The sequence below is a fragment of the Pleurodeles waltl genome, chromosome 2_2, assembly GCF_031143425.1.
Source record: "Pleurodeles waltl isolate 20211129_DDA chromosome 2_2, aPleWal1.hap1.20221129, whole genome shotgun sequence".
In the NCBI taxonomy this organism is placed as follows: domain Eukaryota; kingdom Metazoa; phylum Chordata; class Amphibia; order Caudata; family Salamandridae; genus Pleurodeles; species Pleurodeles waltl.
In genome coordinates, this window is record NC_090439.1 from 142,208,556 (window position 1) to 142,225,542 (window position 16,987).

The following is a 16,987-nucleotide window of genomic DNA, read 5'->3' on the forward strand; positions in this document are numbered from 1 at the left end:
TGTAATTCACATGCTAGTATGGTCACCCCAGAATTCAGAGATGTGCAAATAACCACTGCTCCTCAACATCTTATCTTGTGCCCTTTTTGGAAATACAAGGGTTTTCTTGATAGCAATTTTTTACTCTTTATATTTCAGCAAATGAATTGCTGTATAACCAGTATAGAATGAAAACACACTGCAGGCTGCAGCTCATTTATTGGCTCAGGGTTCCTTGGGTTTTTGATGAACTTACAAGCCCTATATATCCCCGCAACCAGAGGAGTCCAGCAGACGTAACAATATATTGCTTTCGATAATCTGACATTGCAGGGAAAAGTTACAGAGTAAAACGTAGAGAAACATTTATGTTTTTTTCACCTCAATTTCAATATTTCTATTTTTTAGTTGTTATTTTCTGTAGGAAACCCTTGTAGGATCTACACAAATGACCCCTTGCTGAATTCAGAATTTTGTCTACTTTTCAGAAATGTTTAGGTTTCTGGGATCCAGCATTGGTTTCATGCCCATTTCCGTCACTGACTGGAAGGAGGCTGAAAGCACAAAAAATTGCAAAAATGGAGTATGTCCCAGTAAAATGCCAAAATTGTGTTGAAAAATTGGGTTTTCTGATTCAAGTCTGCCTGTTCCTGAACGCTGGGAAGCTGCTGAGTTTAGCACCGCAAACCCTTTGTTGATGCCATTTTCAGGGGAAAAACCACAAGCCTTCTTCTGCAGCCACTTTTTCCAATTTTTTGGAAAAAAATGAAATTTTCCCTGTATTTTGGCCAAATTCTTGGCCTCCTTCAGGGGAACCCACAAAGTCTGGGTACCTCTAGAATCCCTAGGATGTTGGAAAAAAAGGACGCAAATTTGGCTTGGTTAGCTTATGTGGACAAAAAGTTATTAGGGCCTAAGTGCGAACTGCCCCAAATAGGCAAAAAAAGGCCTGGCACAGGAGGGGGAAAAGGCCTGGCAGCGAAGGGGTTAAAGCCAAAAGGAAGCTAAACTGAATACAACATATAATGTGCTACTGATGAACATTGAACTACTAATATGCGCAGTGGTGATACACAAAGTCAGTGGTCAAACACAATTAATGGCATAACAGACTTAAATGAACGTCTCACTGTCTTACAGGAGCTTCAACAATTTTGAGATGAAAAATCATCCACCAGTGCTGCCACCTTAGGAATAAGGGATATTCAAACAACTTCCACCTTCTGGATTCCTAAAGTTGGGGATCTGGTTTGTGAAAAGATTGCTGTAAAGAAGGAATTTGGTCCATCCTACAGAACACTAGTCTCAGTCTTGGGAATACAAGGTACCAGAACTGTAATATTACCACCATTAAATGGTTCAAGAGGAAACAGATTTGTTTCAATTGACAATGTCAAACTGCATCATGTGGCCAATATTACACAGTAGACAGAGACGTTCCTTGGGTAGTTCTTGAACCCCTCTCACTACCCAACAGGAAATTCCTCCTCAGAACAGAGTGACCAACACTACTATCGACTATGCTGCAATGTCCAACAATGCTATAAATACCTCCTCAACCATAGGGAGGGTGGAGAATGAGCTCTTGCTGGTTCCAGTCACCACTTCCACGACAACACCTGGTCAAGAATTGGCTGTATTATACACCAACACAACACAGACTGATGGCACAACATTGGTGGTAAAAGCCGCTTACCGCCGTGCAGAAACCGCCAATACACCGCCGCGGCCGCGGAATTCCGCCACAGCTATTATGACCCAAATCTCGGAATCCGCTAAAATTCAGACACCCACACAAGTCCGCCACACCAAAGGTCAGTGTTAAACTGGTGAAAACAAATCCTCCACCTCCATGCCAGCAGAAACACGCCCATGCTATTACGACCAAAGAATCCACGCGGCGGTCTTTCAACCGCGGTATTCCATTGGCGGTACACACCGCCACGCTCAAAATACACACACATCTCCAAAACACCGCCACATTGGACAATTCAAAATACACACACCTAATACACTTACAAACAACACTCCCACACACCCATTACAATATAAAGCACACACCCATATCACCCACAAACCCCTACGACCAAAAATTAGTCACGAAGGCCAGAGAGACAGCACTGCTTAGACAATCCCACCACACAGAGGCACACAACACCATCACACATACACATCCACGCACAAAAAGCCACACACCACTGCACATCACCACACACATCAACACTCACACCGCCCCACACATCACACACACAACCCCATGGCACACCAAAGACACCCCCGCTTTTCCGAGGAGGAGCTCAGGGTCATGGTGGAGGAAATCGTCCGGGAAGAGCCACAGCTATTTGGCTCAAAGGTGCACCACACATCCACAGCCAGGAAGATGGAGCTATGGCGCAGAATATTGGACAGGGTCAATGCTGTGGGACAGCATCCAAGAAATCGGGAGGACATCAGGAAGAGGTGGAACGACCTACGGGGGAAGGTGCGTTCAACGGTCTCCAGGAACAACATCGCGGTTCAGCGGACTGGTGGCGGACACCCACCTCCTCCCCCACAACTAACAACATGGGAGGAGCAAGTCTTGACCATCATGCATCCAGAGGGCCTCGGAGGAGTCGGTGGAGGAATGGACACTGGTAAGTCAAATCTTAACTATCATATCCCCCACCCTACCTGCATGCTATCACACCCCCCCACCCTCACCCCCTCACCTATCACTGCAACTCCTCACTTATGTACTAATAACACAAACCACACATCCCAACACCAAGCCCTGCATGACACAACTAAGCATGGATACCCATCACGAAAGCATGGCCACTGCACATACCCATAACAACCCCCTAACCATCATCACACAAGCACCCACACAGGAATGCTTGCACTGGGGTACACGCACACCCACCCATTGCACACCATCACACACACAGATGCAATAATCATGCTCTTATGCCCCTGCAGGATCACAAAGGACCGTCACCACACCGGAGGGTCCAGACATCTCCACTGCACCCACAGAAGAGGCCCACAGTGACGATAGCAGCTCTGCCCTACTGGAGTCTGATGACCAGCCTGGACCATCGTGGGCCTCTGGACAGTCGGTTCCCCTTGCACAGGCACAGCCCAACACTGACCTTTCACCCTCTGGTAACACCAGTACAGCACCCGCCCAAACCTCTGTACCCAGGACAGGTCAATCAGCTGTGTGTCCACCACTACAGGGAACCCAGGATAACCCACCACCCCAACAACAACAGGGACCTGGGGGCAGTGGTAGTGGGCACACGTGCCAGGGGACGGAGGCACAGGAACACAGGGGAACTGGGAGGGCTGCTGTGCGACAGGGGGCGGACAGGTCAAGGGAACCCACTCTCCACGAGGCCCTCTCCTCCATCATGGGAGCATACCACCACTCCCAGGAGACGATGGCGACGGTCCTGGTCAAGTTTCAGGAGACCCAGCGCCTGCAGGAGGAACAGTATTTGGGGTTCAGGGAGGAGCTCAGGACCATCAGCTCCGCCTTGGGCACCATTGTAGGGGTGCTGAAGGACATACAGCATACCATGAGGGACACCGTGACACTCCAAGGGGCCCCTGACACTAGCATGGACGATGAACTGCCCACCACCTCCGCCGGCGCTAGTGGACAGGACGCCCCGCCACAGGACCACCACACCAGCACCCCATCCCCTGCAGATGGACAACTACCACGCAAGCGGTCCCTGAGATCCAGCAACAGGACAGAGCAAGATAGCAAGACCCCCGTCAGGAAATGAGACCACCCTGATTGTCCCACCACTGTCCCACTTTGTTACCCTGTCCATACTTAAACTGCCCCAGCTCCACTTCCTATGCCCATATGGGCAGTGCACCTGTGAGACTAATAGACTGGACTCTGCCATGGACATTCCTCCGCCATCACCCATCACCATTTTACAACCCCCCTCCATTTTTGAGCACTTAAATAAACACCCTTGAACCACAAAACAATCTAGAGTCAGTCTATGATTTGGTAAAATGTATTATCAATGACAGTGTCAAAATGCGTTGTTAGTTGTAAAGGCAACATACCAATGTCACACATCACAAGTCCTTGAAGGATGCATGCAGATGACACACGTTGGTAACCACACCTGTGAAACCGTAATGGAAAGAAACAACTCAGTTACCAAATAATCCCATGAAATTACACACAGGATAGAGGAAGACGTGTGACAGTGAATGTAATGGTCAAAATGAAAATGTTCTCACCTGTGTGTCACTGGAAATATTGCTGTATGAATGACTCTCTGTTATCGTTGTCTTCTTCCTCAGCTTCCTCCTCATCACTGTCCACAGGCTCCACAGCTGCCACAACACCGTCATCTGGACCATCCTCCTGCAGAAAAGACACCTGGCGTCGCAAAGCAAGATTGTGAAGCATCGAGCAGGCAATGATGATCTGGCACACATTCTTCGGTGAGTAGAATAGGGAACCACTTGTCATATGGAGGCACCTGAACCTGGCCTTAAGGAGGCCGAAGGTGCGTTCGATCACCCTCCTAGTCCGCCCATGGGCCTCATTGTACCATTCCTTCGCCCTGGTCCTCGGATTCCTCACTGGGGTCAATAGCCAGGACAGGTTGGGGTAACCAGTGTCCCCTAATAGCCACACACGGTGCCTCTGGAGTTGACCCATCATATCAGGGATGCTGTTATTCCGCAGGATGTAGGCGTCATACACTGAGCCAGGGAACATAGCATTAACCTGGGAGACGTACTGGTCTGCCAAACATACCATCTGTACATTCATGGAATGATAACTCTTCCTGTTCCTGTACACCTGTTCACTCCTGTGGGGGGGGGACCAGAGCTACATGGGTCCCATCAATAGCACCTATGATGTTAGGGATATGTCCAAGGGCATAGAAGTCACCTTTCAATGTAGCCAAATCTTCCACCTCAGGGAAAATGATGTATTTCCTTACGTGTTTCAGCAGGGCAAGCAACACTCTGGACAACACGTTGGTAAACATAGGCTGGGACATCCCTGATGCCATGGCCACTGTTGTCTGAAAAGACCCACTTGCAAGGAAATGGAGCACTGACAGCACCTGCACGTCAGGGGGGATTCCAGTGGGATGGCGGATTGGTGACATCAGGTCTGGCTCCAACTGGGTACATAGTTCCTGGATTGTGGCACGGTCAAACCTGTAGGTGACGATTAAATGTCGCTCCTCCATTGTCAACAGGTCCACCAGCGGTCGGTACACCGGAGGATTCTGGCATCTTCTCAAATGTCCCAGCTGGCAGCGCCTAGGAACGACAACAGCGACGATCGAGTCAATTTTTTTCCAGGTATGTACCCACAGTTACACAGAAGACGACACCAAACACAAAACCCTTCCTGTATGTGTGTTGAGTGTAGGCCTAGCTATGTGTGACACAGAAGTAAATGAAGCCATGTGGGCCCCTGAAATGGCGGCTGCCTGAGCTCTAAACTGGGACAATGGGATTGTGGGGTAACTGCGTTGGCGTTGCACACCGTCGCGGTAGGCGGTGGTAGACCGCGAAGCAATGCTGCATTGGTTAACATAGGACCCTATGGGTCCCAGGAGCCAATGAACATGTGCACCGGCGGTGATGATACGCACCGCCGCAGACGTCACTGCCATTTTCTAGCTGTTCAATCACTAGATACCTGATCTTCGACAGGAGAGGACCTACACTGCAAGTGCTGCTGTGACCTCGGTCTGGAAGAGACAATGGCTGCTGCGTCTGGGGAAAGGGCCCCTGCCTTCACTGCTCAGGAGTTGGAGAAACTGGTAGACGGGGTCCTCCCCCAGTACACGCTACTCTACGGTCCTCCAGACCAACAGGTTAGTACACAGGGAGCACGTTGTATGGGCTAGGCCTGGGTGGAGAGGGCTGGTTGTAAGAGGGAAGGGGCAGAGTTCAGGGAACATTAATGCATGTGAATGAATGGGCCACATGGCTAGAGTAGGGAAGGGGGACACTCACATCGACGGTGCAGTTGGTAATGACTTCTCTTCTTCCCTTGTGCATGTCATGTAGGTCAGCGCCCACCAGAAAAAGGACATTTGGCGTGCCATCGCCAAGGACGTCCGGACCCTGGGTGTCCACCAGAGACAGGGCACCCACTGCCGGAAAAGATGGGAGGACATTCGCCGCTGGAGCAAGAAGACGGCAGAGGCTCAGCTGGGGATGGCCTCCCAACGTGGGAGGGGTGCCCGTCGCCCCATGACCCCCCTGATGTTCCGGATCCTGGCGATGGCCTACCCTGAGTTGGATGGGCACTTGAGGGCATCACAGCAGACACAAAGGGGTGAGTACTCTCCCATTCTACGGACTTTGCGCGCAGTGGAGGGGTCTGGGAGGGGGAGGAGGCCCTATGGGTGTACCTAGGCCAGGCAGAAATACGTAGACTAGGCCCCTCCGTAATGCAGGCCATGTGGCACTCTACCCCACCGCAGTAGAGTGCCAAGTACAGGTATATATGCCCCTGTGGCATCCATGTGTGCAGATGACCAGGAGCACAGCGTAGTGCAGGGGGCTGATGTGTCTGTATTGTCCGCCAACGGCAGCGGTATGCCATGCGCTCAACCTGTCTTTCTTCTGTCTCCCCCCCCTTTTTGTGCTCTCCCTGTTCTTTTGTGCATCAGCATCATCAGGCGGAGGTACAGTGGCACCAGAGCACGAGGGAGCTGCATCCCACATGGCCATGGAGAGCCACACCACGGACTCTGAATGCACCAGTGGGACGGAGGGTGAGGGGAGCTTCACGTCGGCCACCGGATCACCAAGCAGCGACACAGACTTGTCCGCCGATGGGAGCTCCCTTGTGGTGGCAGCACCACTTCTACAGGTACAGCTGCCACCTCCCCTACCAGCACCGCCCTCCCAGCAGCCCCTCAGCATTCGCCCCATGCCCGCTCACTCAGGAGGGTGGGCATCACCTTCGCCCCAGGCACCTCAGGCCCTGCCCCAGTGTCCCCTGCTGCCCTCAGTGAGGAGGCCATTGACCTCCTCAGGTCACTCACTGTTGGACAGTCTACCATTGTGAATGCCATCCAGGGTGTAGAAAGGGAGTTGCAAGACGGTAATACATTCCTGGAGGGCATTCATTCTGGTCAGGCTGTCCTTCAGCGAACCCTGCAATCTCTGGCCTCAGCACTGATGGATGCCATTGTCCCTGTGTCTAGTCTCCCCCCTCCAACCTCCTCCACCCAGACACAATCCCCTGTACCCCAGCCCATCCCAAGCACACCTACAGACCAACATGCACACAAGTCAACACACAAGGGAAGCTCAGGCAAACATAGGCACCACACAACCCACAGGCACACACACAATCATCACCCACATGCAGACAGAGCAACATCCACTGCCTCCACTGTGTCCCCCTCCTCGTCGTCTCCCTCCTCCCTCCCAGTCTCGTCTACACTCTCACCTACATGCACTACATCTACAGGCACCAGGAGTCGCACCAGAACACCCAGCACCACACCCCGCTCAACTGCAATCACCACCTCCACTCCCATTTACATCCCCTGTGTCCTCTCCCAGTGTGTCTGTGACGCCCCCTCCCAAAGTACACAAACGCAGGCACCCACACACCCAACATCCATCCACCTCACGACAGCCTCCAGTACCTGCACCTGCACCCAAAACACCTAAAGTGACACCTCCTACAACCACCTCCTCTTCCTCCATTCCCACGCCCCCTCAAACTACCCATCCCAGTGTTCGTCAGAAACTGTCCCTCTGTAAAGATGACCTTTTTGCCCCCACACCTTCCTCCAATTCATCAGTCCCGTCGTAGCGCCCTTAGCCAAAAAGCCTCCATTACCAGTGGTGCCTGTTCAAGGTGTGTGGAGTGCCCCGGCCACCAGGGCAGGCAGTGTGACCCGGAGCCAAGGCACTGGCAGCCCACCCCCTGTAAAGGCTCTGAAATTGGAAAGTGGCCGACGGGACCCTGTGAAGACTCCTGGAGGCAAAACAACTCACAGGGGTCTCAGGGGGATTGCAGAGTCAGCTGTGACTCCTCTAAAGGTGGGGAAGGGCCAGAGGAATCACTGCGGAAAAGGGCGGCATCCTTCCCGGCGGTCGGGACGCCACCGCCAGCACCGTCGTCACTGGTCCGGAGACCACCGCCAAAGTCATTGCCCAGGAGGGCCCAAGTATCGTCACTGGTCAGGAGACCACCGCCACCGCCGGAGTCAGTGCCCAGGAGGGCCCAAGTATCGTCACTGGTCAGGAGACCACCACCGGAATCAGTGCCCAGGAGGGCCCCGGCTGTCACAGCCCCGCTGGGCAATGATGAAGCACTCCAATTCCCAGTCCAGGGAACATCATGCCACACACCAATGCCCAGTCCAGAACCGCCAATGCAAAGCACCGCTGAACAGTCTAGAACCGCCATGGCAAAGCACCGCTGAACAGTCTAGAACCGCCATGGCAAAGCACTGCTGAACAGTCCAGAACCGCCATGGCAAAGCACCGCTGAACAGTCCAGAACCGCCATGGCAAAGTACCGCTGAACAGTCCAGAACCGCCATGGCAAAGCACCGCTGAACAGTCCAGAACCGCCATGGCAAAGCACCACTGAACAGGGCACGCACCGGGGAAGAATGAAAAGGCCGCCACATCAAGCATCGTTATCCGATGTGCAGCTGGGACAGTGACAGGACAGGAACTTTCACGGGGAGACTAATCCAGTCTGGGCACTAGTCCCCCTCCAGAGCCAGTGGAGGCTGTTAACTACTTGTGAAACTGTGGCTTTGCTCTCCCCAGGATGGTCCAGTGGGCAACCCACCCACTGTAGAGACTTGAGAGACTGTGGCTTTGCACTCCCCAGGATGGTCCAGTGGGCAAACCACCCACTGTAGAGACTTGAGAGACTGTGGCTTTCCACTCCCCAGGATGGTACAGTGGACAAACCACCAACTGTAGAGACTTGAGGGACTGTGGCTTTGCACTCCCCAGGATGGTCCAGTGGGCAAACCAACCACTGTAGAGACTTGAGAGACTGTGGCTTTGCACTCTCCAGGATGGTACAGTGGGCAACCCACCCACTGTATAGACTTGTGAGACTGTGGCTTTGAAATCCCCAGGATACATCAATGGGCATTGAGCCCCGTCGTGGATCTGGCTTTGCACTCATCCGGCTGAGGTGCCCCCCCTTCCCTTCCCCCTGAGGTGCCTGTTGTATTTTTATCTGATGCCCCGGCAGTGTTCTCTCCGATTGTGGACAGGTATCTTTTGTGGGCCTCGCCCATGCATTTTTGGACTAGTGGTGCACGGACATTGATATGTGCATATCTGCACTACTTCTCGTAATGTATATACTTTTGAATGATTTTATAATATATCTGTATATTTTTGAGACATGTATATTGATACATTACAATGTTTGAACTGATTTCGTTTTGTCTTTGCATTCTTCCGGGGGGGTTGTGGGTTGTTGCTGTGATTTTTGTGAATGTATTGGTGTGTTTGTTGTAATATGCGAGGGTGGGGGTGGGGGTGTTTCGTGTGTGTCCCCCTATCTTTTGCCTTCCCTATGTCGTAGGTGCAGTACTCACCGTTGTCTTCGCCCGCGCCGGCGTTGCTCTTCGTAGATGAGTAGGAATACAAGAGCCGGTAGGATTTGTAATTCCGGCTCCATGGAGTTCTCCTTCCTCGTGGGATGTGTTCAGGTGAGCGTTTTCCCATTGCAGTAACTGTTTCCGCCGTGTTTTTATCCACGATGAATCCGCCCCGGAAAAGGTGGCGGAATGGTAGGTTGTGATACTATGGGCGGTACATTGTCTTCCGCCTGTCTGTTGGCGGTGACCGCCGCGCTGCTTGTCTGTACCGCCGTGGCGGGCGGTGTGTTAAAGTGGCTGTCTTTGTTGGCGATTTCCGCCAGGGTCATAATTCCCTTTTTTTGTCTGCCGGCCTGTTTGCGGTATTACTGCACCTTTAACACCGTCCGCCAGGGTTGTAATGACCCCCTAAGTCATTTAACACTGCATCTATTTATGGTTCTGCCTAACATTTTTTACCTTATTTCTATGGATTGGTTTCCTGACTGTTTTTTTCTTACTTATAAATGGTCATTACATTCCTGAATGCGCATTTGTAGCACCAGTAGATGAAGTTTTAGCTCCACATCATTCCTCACAGAAGGTCCGCAGAGACTTGTCCCCGGTGAACATTTCAGCTGTACCCATTTCTGATGGGATTATGTGGGACAAAGTTCCTTTTGAAATATACAGGCCTACTGAGGTCATTCAAATTCCTTATGTATTCAAAATATCCATGACAGATGTTATCAAACCCAGTGTTGTATCTGATGATTGGAATGTCCAGACAGTTGATTCTATGTTAACTGAAATGAAGGACTATTCAGTATTTGAAAGTGATGATGTATATGTAAATACAATGAATTATGGGGAAATGTTATGCTATAATAATTGGGGACACTACTACCTGCACTGTGCAACTAGACATAGGCCTGCACTTAATTACACATAGTGGGAACATTGTTCAAAGCCACCGGTGGGAAGCCCAAAACATTATTTAGAAAAATTCACTTATTTTTCTGGGCATGACACAAGAAATCCCGAGTCATATTTTTTCAAATTGCCCCCATCAAAGATTAGGAAAATTTTGCTAACAGACACAAAACTGATGTATTCAGATATCTTTGTTTCCCGTCTTGCCATTGAAGGTTATGATCAATGGAAGAACAATATTGATTTAAAGAGTGTATGGGGACACAAGATTGGCGAATACAGGGTAGGGAAGCCTTGTTCAGAGTGTACCTGATTCCTCTACAAATGTTTTTTTTTTAAATGACACTGTTCAACAGACGTCCTGTCTCAGGTTAGCAAAAATAAAAGAAATGAACACATCCAGTATCTCCACACTAACTAAATTTAATGATTGGCAATTCTTCCTGAATAACACCGAAGAAGAGCTAGTCAAGGCTGGTACCTATAATTCTTCACTTTCCAGTCCTGGCAGGTGGTTAGTTTGGCCAATAGATACCAATGGATGTCAGGCTTGTTTTTTAAACTCCTCTGGGGATTTAAGCTTAGCTGGCCAGATCCTCGCTTCACCTCAGGTCAACACATGAGGGTAATTACTACATATAGTGTGGCTAAACTGTGTCAACAATGGGTACAGTACAACACATTAGCCGCAGTTAAAGAACATCTGAACACACTTTCTGAAGATATAGGTGGTCATTACAACCCTGGCGGATGGTGTTAAAGCGGCGGTAAGACCGCCAACAGGCCGGCGGTAAATATTTTGGAATTACAACCCTGGCGGAAACCGCCAACAAAGACAGCCACTTTAACACTCCGACCGCCAAGGTGGTACAAATAAACAGCTCGGCGGTCACCGACAACAGACAGGCGGTGGACAATGTACCGCCCACACTATTATGACAGGCCAATCCGCCACCTTTTCCGGGGCGGATTCACCGCGGATAAAAACACAGCGGAAACAGGCATTTCGAAGGAAAAACGCTCAGCATTACACACTCCACGAGGAAGGAGGACACCATGGAGCCGGAACTTCATATTCTCCCTGCGCTAGTCTTCTTGCTCCTCTAACAGGAGCATCAACTCAGGCGGCGAAGACCACAGTGAGTATTGCACCTACGACATGGGGGAGAGGGAGGCAAAAAACAGGGACACACACATGCAACACCCCAACCCCCACCCCCACCCTCACCCACTACAACACACACACCAATGCATATCTATACATTACAGTAACAACCACCAGCCACCCTGGAAGAATGCAAAGACAAAAGTAAATGAGTGTAACTATTGTAATATATCAAAAATCAGTAAGCAAAAAAAAAAAAATATATATATATATATACACTATTAACAAAATATACACCACGACTAGTAGTCCAGGCATTGCACCATTCATAGTCCGTGGACCACTGGGCCCAAAATGCATGGGCGAGGCCCACACAAGATACCCGAACATGATGGAGAGAACACTGCAGCGGCATCAGATAGAAATACAACAGGCACCTCAGGGGGAAGGGAAGGGGGGCACCTCAGCCGGATGAGTGCAAGACGCCAGATCCACGACGGGGCTCCATGCCCATTGATGTATCCTGGGGAGTGCAAAGCCACAGTCTCTCAAGTCTCAAAAGTGGGTGGTTTGCCCACTGCTGTATCCTGGGGAGTGCAAAGCCACAGTCTCTTAAGTCTCTACAGTGGGTGGGTTGCCCACTGTTACATCCTGGGGAGTGCAAAGCCTCAGTCTCTCAAGTCTTTACGGTGGGTGGTTTGCCCACTGCCGTATCCTGGGGAGTGCAAAGCCACAGTCTCTCAAGTCTCTACAGTGGGTGGGTTGCCCACTGTCCCATCCTGGGGAGTGCAAAGCCACAGTCTCTCAAGTCTCTACAGTGGGTGGGTTGCCCACTGTTCCATCCTGGGGAGTGCAAAGCCACAGTCTCTCAAGTCTCACAAGTGGGTGGTCTGCCCACTGCTGCATCCTGGGAAGTGCAAAGCCACAGTCTCTCAAGTCCCTATAGTGAGCGGTTTGCCCACTGCTTCATCCTAGGGAGTGCAAAGCCACAGTCTCTCAAGTTCCTACAGTGGGTGGATTGCCCACTGTACCATCCTGGGGAGTGCAAAGCCACAGTCTCTCAAGTTCCTACAGTGGGTGGATTGCCCACTGTACCATCCTGGGGAGTGCAAAGCCACAGTCTCTCAAGTGGATGCATGTCTCCACTGGTTCTGCAGGGGGACTGGTGCCCAGAGGTGCTTCATCCTCTGTAGGACAGAGGTAGTGGATGCTGTTCTCCACTGGTTCTGGAGGGGGACTGGTGCCCAGAGTGCTTCATCCTGTGCAGGACAGATGTAGTGGATGCTGTTCTCCACTGGTTCTGGAGGGGGACTGGTGCCCAGAGTGCTTTATCCTGTGCAGGACAGAGGTAGTGGATGCTGTTCTCCACTGGTTCTGGAGAGGGACTGGTGCCCAGAGTGTTTCATCCTGCCAAGGACTGAGGTAGTGGATGCTGTTCTTCACTTGGTTCTGGAGGGGGACTGGTGCCCAGAGTGCTTCATCCTGTGCAGGACAGAAGAAGTGGATGCTGTTCTCCACTGGTTCTGGAGGGGGACTGGTGCCCAGAGTGCTTCATCCTGCCAAGGACTGAGGTAGTGGATGCCTTTCTCCACTGGTTCTGGAGGGGGACTGGTGCCCAGAGTGCCTCATACTGCCAAGGACTGAGGTAGTGGATGCTGATCTCCACTGGTTCTGGAGGGGGACTGGTTCCCAGAGTGCTTCATCCTGCCAAGGACTGAGGTAGTGGATGCGTTCTCCACTGGTTCTGGAGGGGGACTGGTGCCCAGAGTGCTTCATCCTGCCAAGGACTGAGGTAGTGGATGCTGTTCTCCACTGGTTCTGTAGGGCGACTGGTGCCCAGAGTGCTTCATCCTGTGCAGGACAGAGGTAGTGGATGCTGTTCTCAACCGGTTCTGGAGGGGGACTGGTGCCCAGAGTGCATCACTCACCCTGTGACGGTCCCAGTTGCGTCACTGCCCCTGCCGCTCATGGGCTAGCGGTCCTTGAGTTGGCGGGCCTTGCCTGTTCAGCGGTGCTTGCCTTGGCGGTCTTTGCCCTGTTCAGCGGTGCTTGCCCTGTTCAGCGGTGCTTGCCTTGGCGGTCTCTGCCCTGTTCAGCGGTGCTTGCCCTGTTCAGCGGTGCTTGCCTTGGCGGTCTCTGCCCTGTTCAGCGGTGCTTGCCCTGGCGGTCCATTGTCCAGCTGGGCTGTGGCTGGCGGTCCTTCATTGGTCAGATGGGCTGTGGCTGGCAGGGCCCTCCTGGGCAGCTGGGCTGCAGCTGGCGGGGCCCTCCTGGGCAGCTGGGATGTGGCTGGCGGGGCCATCCTGGGGAGCTGGGCGGGGGACTCCTGGGCAGCGGGAATGATGGCAGTCTTCTCCGCCGTGCTGCTCCTCCCAGACTTTACAGATTTCTTCTGCTCTTCCCCACCTTGGGAGGAGTCACAGCTGAGTCCACACTCCCCCGAGACCCCTGTGAGTGGCTTGGCTGGCTGGAGTCTTCCCCCTCTCTCATGCCGGGCACTGGCCAACTTCTGGTGCTTCACAGAGGGGGGGACTGGCTGTGCTGTGGCTCTGTGACAGACTGGCTGGCCTGGTGGCTGGTGCACTCCACATACCTGTGACAACAGGCACCACTTGTCCCGGAGATTTTGTGGCTGAGGTGCTAGTACGGGACCTATGAGTTGGACGGGGGGTGGTGGGAAATAGGTTAAGGGTGGACAGGAAAAGTTGTTTGAGACACTGGGACGGGTAGCTGGAGGGGGTTTGGGAGTGGAGGAAGAGGTGGTGGTTGTAGGAGGTGTACTTTTTGTTGCTTTGGGTGCAGGTGCATGCGCTGGAGGCTGTTGTGAGGTGGATGTATGTTGGGTGGGTGTGTGCCTGCGTTTGTGTATCTTCGGAGGGGGCGTCAGAGACACACTGAGAGAGGACACAGGGGACGTGTAAATGGTAGTGGGGTGGTGAGTGCACGTGAGCGGGGTGTGGTGGTGGGTGTGCTGGTGCAGGACGTAGTGGCTGTAGTGGTAGTGCATGCAGGTTTGAGTGTAGACGAGACTGGGAGGGAGGAGGGAGACGAGGAGGAGGGGGACACAGTGGAGGCAGTGGATGTTGGTGTGTCTGTATGTGTGTGATGCTTGTGTGAGTGCCGGTGGGATGTGTGGTGCTTATGTTTTCCTGAGCTTCCCTTGTGTGGTGAGGTGTGTGCAGGCTGGTCTGATGGTGTGCTTGGGATAGGCAGAGGTACAGGGGATTGGGTCTGGGTGGAGGAAATTGGAGGGGGGAGGCTAGACACAGGGACAATGGCTGCCATCAGTGCTGAGGCCAGAGCTTGAAAGGTTCGATGAAGGGCAGTCTGACCAGAATGAATGCCCTCCAGGAATGCATTGGTTTGTTGCAACTCCCTTTCTACACCCTGGATGGCATTCAAAATGGTAGACTGCCCAACAGTGAGGGACCTGAGGAGGTCAATGGCCTCCTCACTGAGGGCAGCAGAGGTGGCAGGGGCTGAGGTGCCTGGGGCGAAGGTGATGCCCACCCTCCTGGGTGAGCGGGCACGGGCGATGGCTGAGGGGCTGCTGGGAGGGCAGTGCTGGTAGGGGGGGTGGCGGCTGTACCTGTAGAAGTGGGGGGCACAGATGTTGCCGCCACCACAAGGGAGCTCCCATCGGAGGACGAGTCTGTGTCGCTGGTTGCAGATCCTGTGACCGCCGTGGTGCTCCCTCGCCCTCCATCCCACTAGTGTATTCAGAGTCCGTAGTGTGGGCCTCCATACCCATGTGGGATGCAGCTCCCTCATGCTCCGGTGCCACTGATCCTCCGCCTGATGATGCTAATGAATACAAGAACAGGGAGACCGCCAAAAAAAGGGGGGAAACAGAAGAAAGAAAGGTTGAGTGCATGGCTTACCGCTACCGTTGGCGGACAAGACAGACACAGCAGCCCCCTGCACTACATCGCGCTGTTGGGCTCTACAGTGCAATTCCAAGGAAATGGCCTACAAGGCTATGGACGACATCTGCACACATAGACGACACAGGTGCATGAATAGCTGTACTTGCCACTCTACAGAGGTGGGGTGGGGGGGCCACAGAGGCATGCCTTACGAAGGGGCCTGGCCTATGGAATTCGCCCTGGCCTAGGGAAACCCACAGCCCTCCTGCCCCACCCAGACCCCTCCACTGCGCGCAAAGTCAGCAGAATGAGAGTGTACTCACCCCCTTGTGTCTGCTGTGATGCCCTCAAGCGCCCATCCAACTCTGGGTAGGCCACCGCCAGGATCCGGAACATCAGGGGGGTCATGGTTCGACGGGCACCGCTCCCACGTTGGGAGGCCATCCCCAGCTGAGCCTCCGCCGTCTTCTTGTTCCAGCTGCGAATGTTCTCCCATCTCTTCCGGCAGTGGGTGCTCCGTCTGTGGTGGACCCCCAGGGTCCGGACGTCCTTGGCGATGGCACGCCAAATATCCTTTTTCTGGTCGGCGCTGACCTACATGAAAAGTACAGGGGAAGAAGAGGAGTCATTACCAACTGCACTGTGAAAGTGAGTGTCCCCCATCCCTACCCTTGCCATGTAGCACATGCACCCACCGTCTTTCATGCACGCAGAACTTTGCCCCCTTCCTTCTTACAACCAGCCCTCTCCACACAGGCATAGCCCATACAACATGCTCCCTGTGTACCTACCTGTTGGTCTGGAGGACTTTAGAGTAGCGTGTACTGGGGGAGGACCCCATCCACGAGCTTCTCCAACTCCTCCAATGTGAAGGCAGGGGCCCTTTCCCCAGACGCACGAGCCATTGTCTCTTCCAGACCGAGGTCACAGCAGCACTTGTAGTGTAGGTCCTCTCCTCTCGAAGATCAGGTATCGAGTGATTCAACGAATAGAAAATGGCGGTCACGGCCGCGGCGGTGCGTACCATCACCGCCGATGTACATCGTCATTGGCTCCTGGGACCCATAGGGTCCAATGTTAACCAATGCAGCATTGCGCCGCGGTTTTCGACCGCCTACCGCGACGGTGTACAACGCTAGCACAGTTACCTCACATCCCATTGTCCTGCTTTAGAGGTCAGGCAGCTGCCATTTCAGGGGCCCACATGGCCTAATTACCAACTGTGTCACACATACCTAGGCCTACTCTCAACACACATACAGGCCAGATTTTGGGTATGAATCGTGTTCTGTGTAGACTGTGGGTGCATACCTCTGAGTTGTTTGACTCTGTGCTCGCTGTTGTCCTTCATAGGCACCATCCGCTGGGACATGTGAGGAGATGGCGGAATCCTGCGGTGTACCGACCACTGGTGGACCTGTCGACAATGGAGGAAAGAAATTTGATCATCACCCACGGGTTTGACCGTGCCACAATCCAGGAACTGTGTACCCAGTTGGAGCCAGACCTGATGTCAGCAATCCGCCATCCCACAGGAA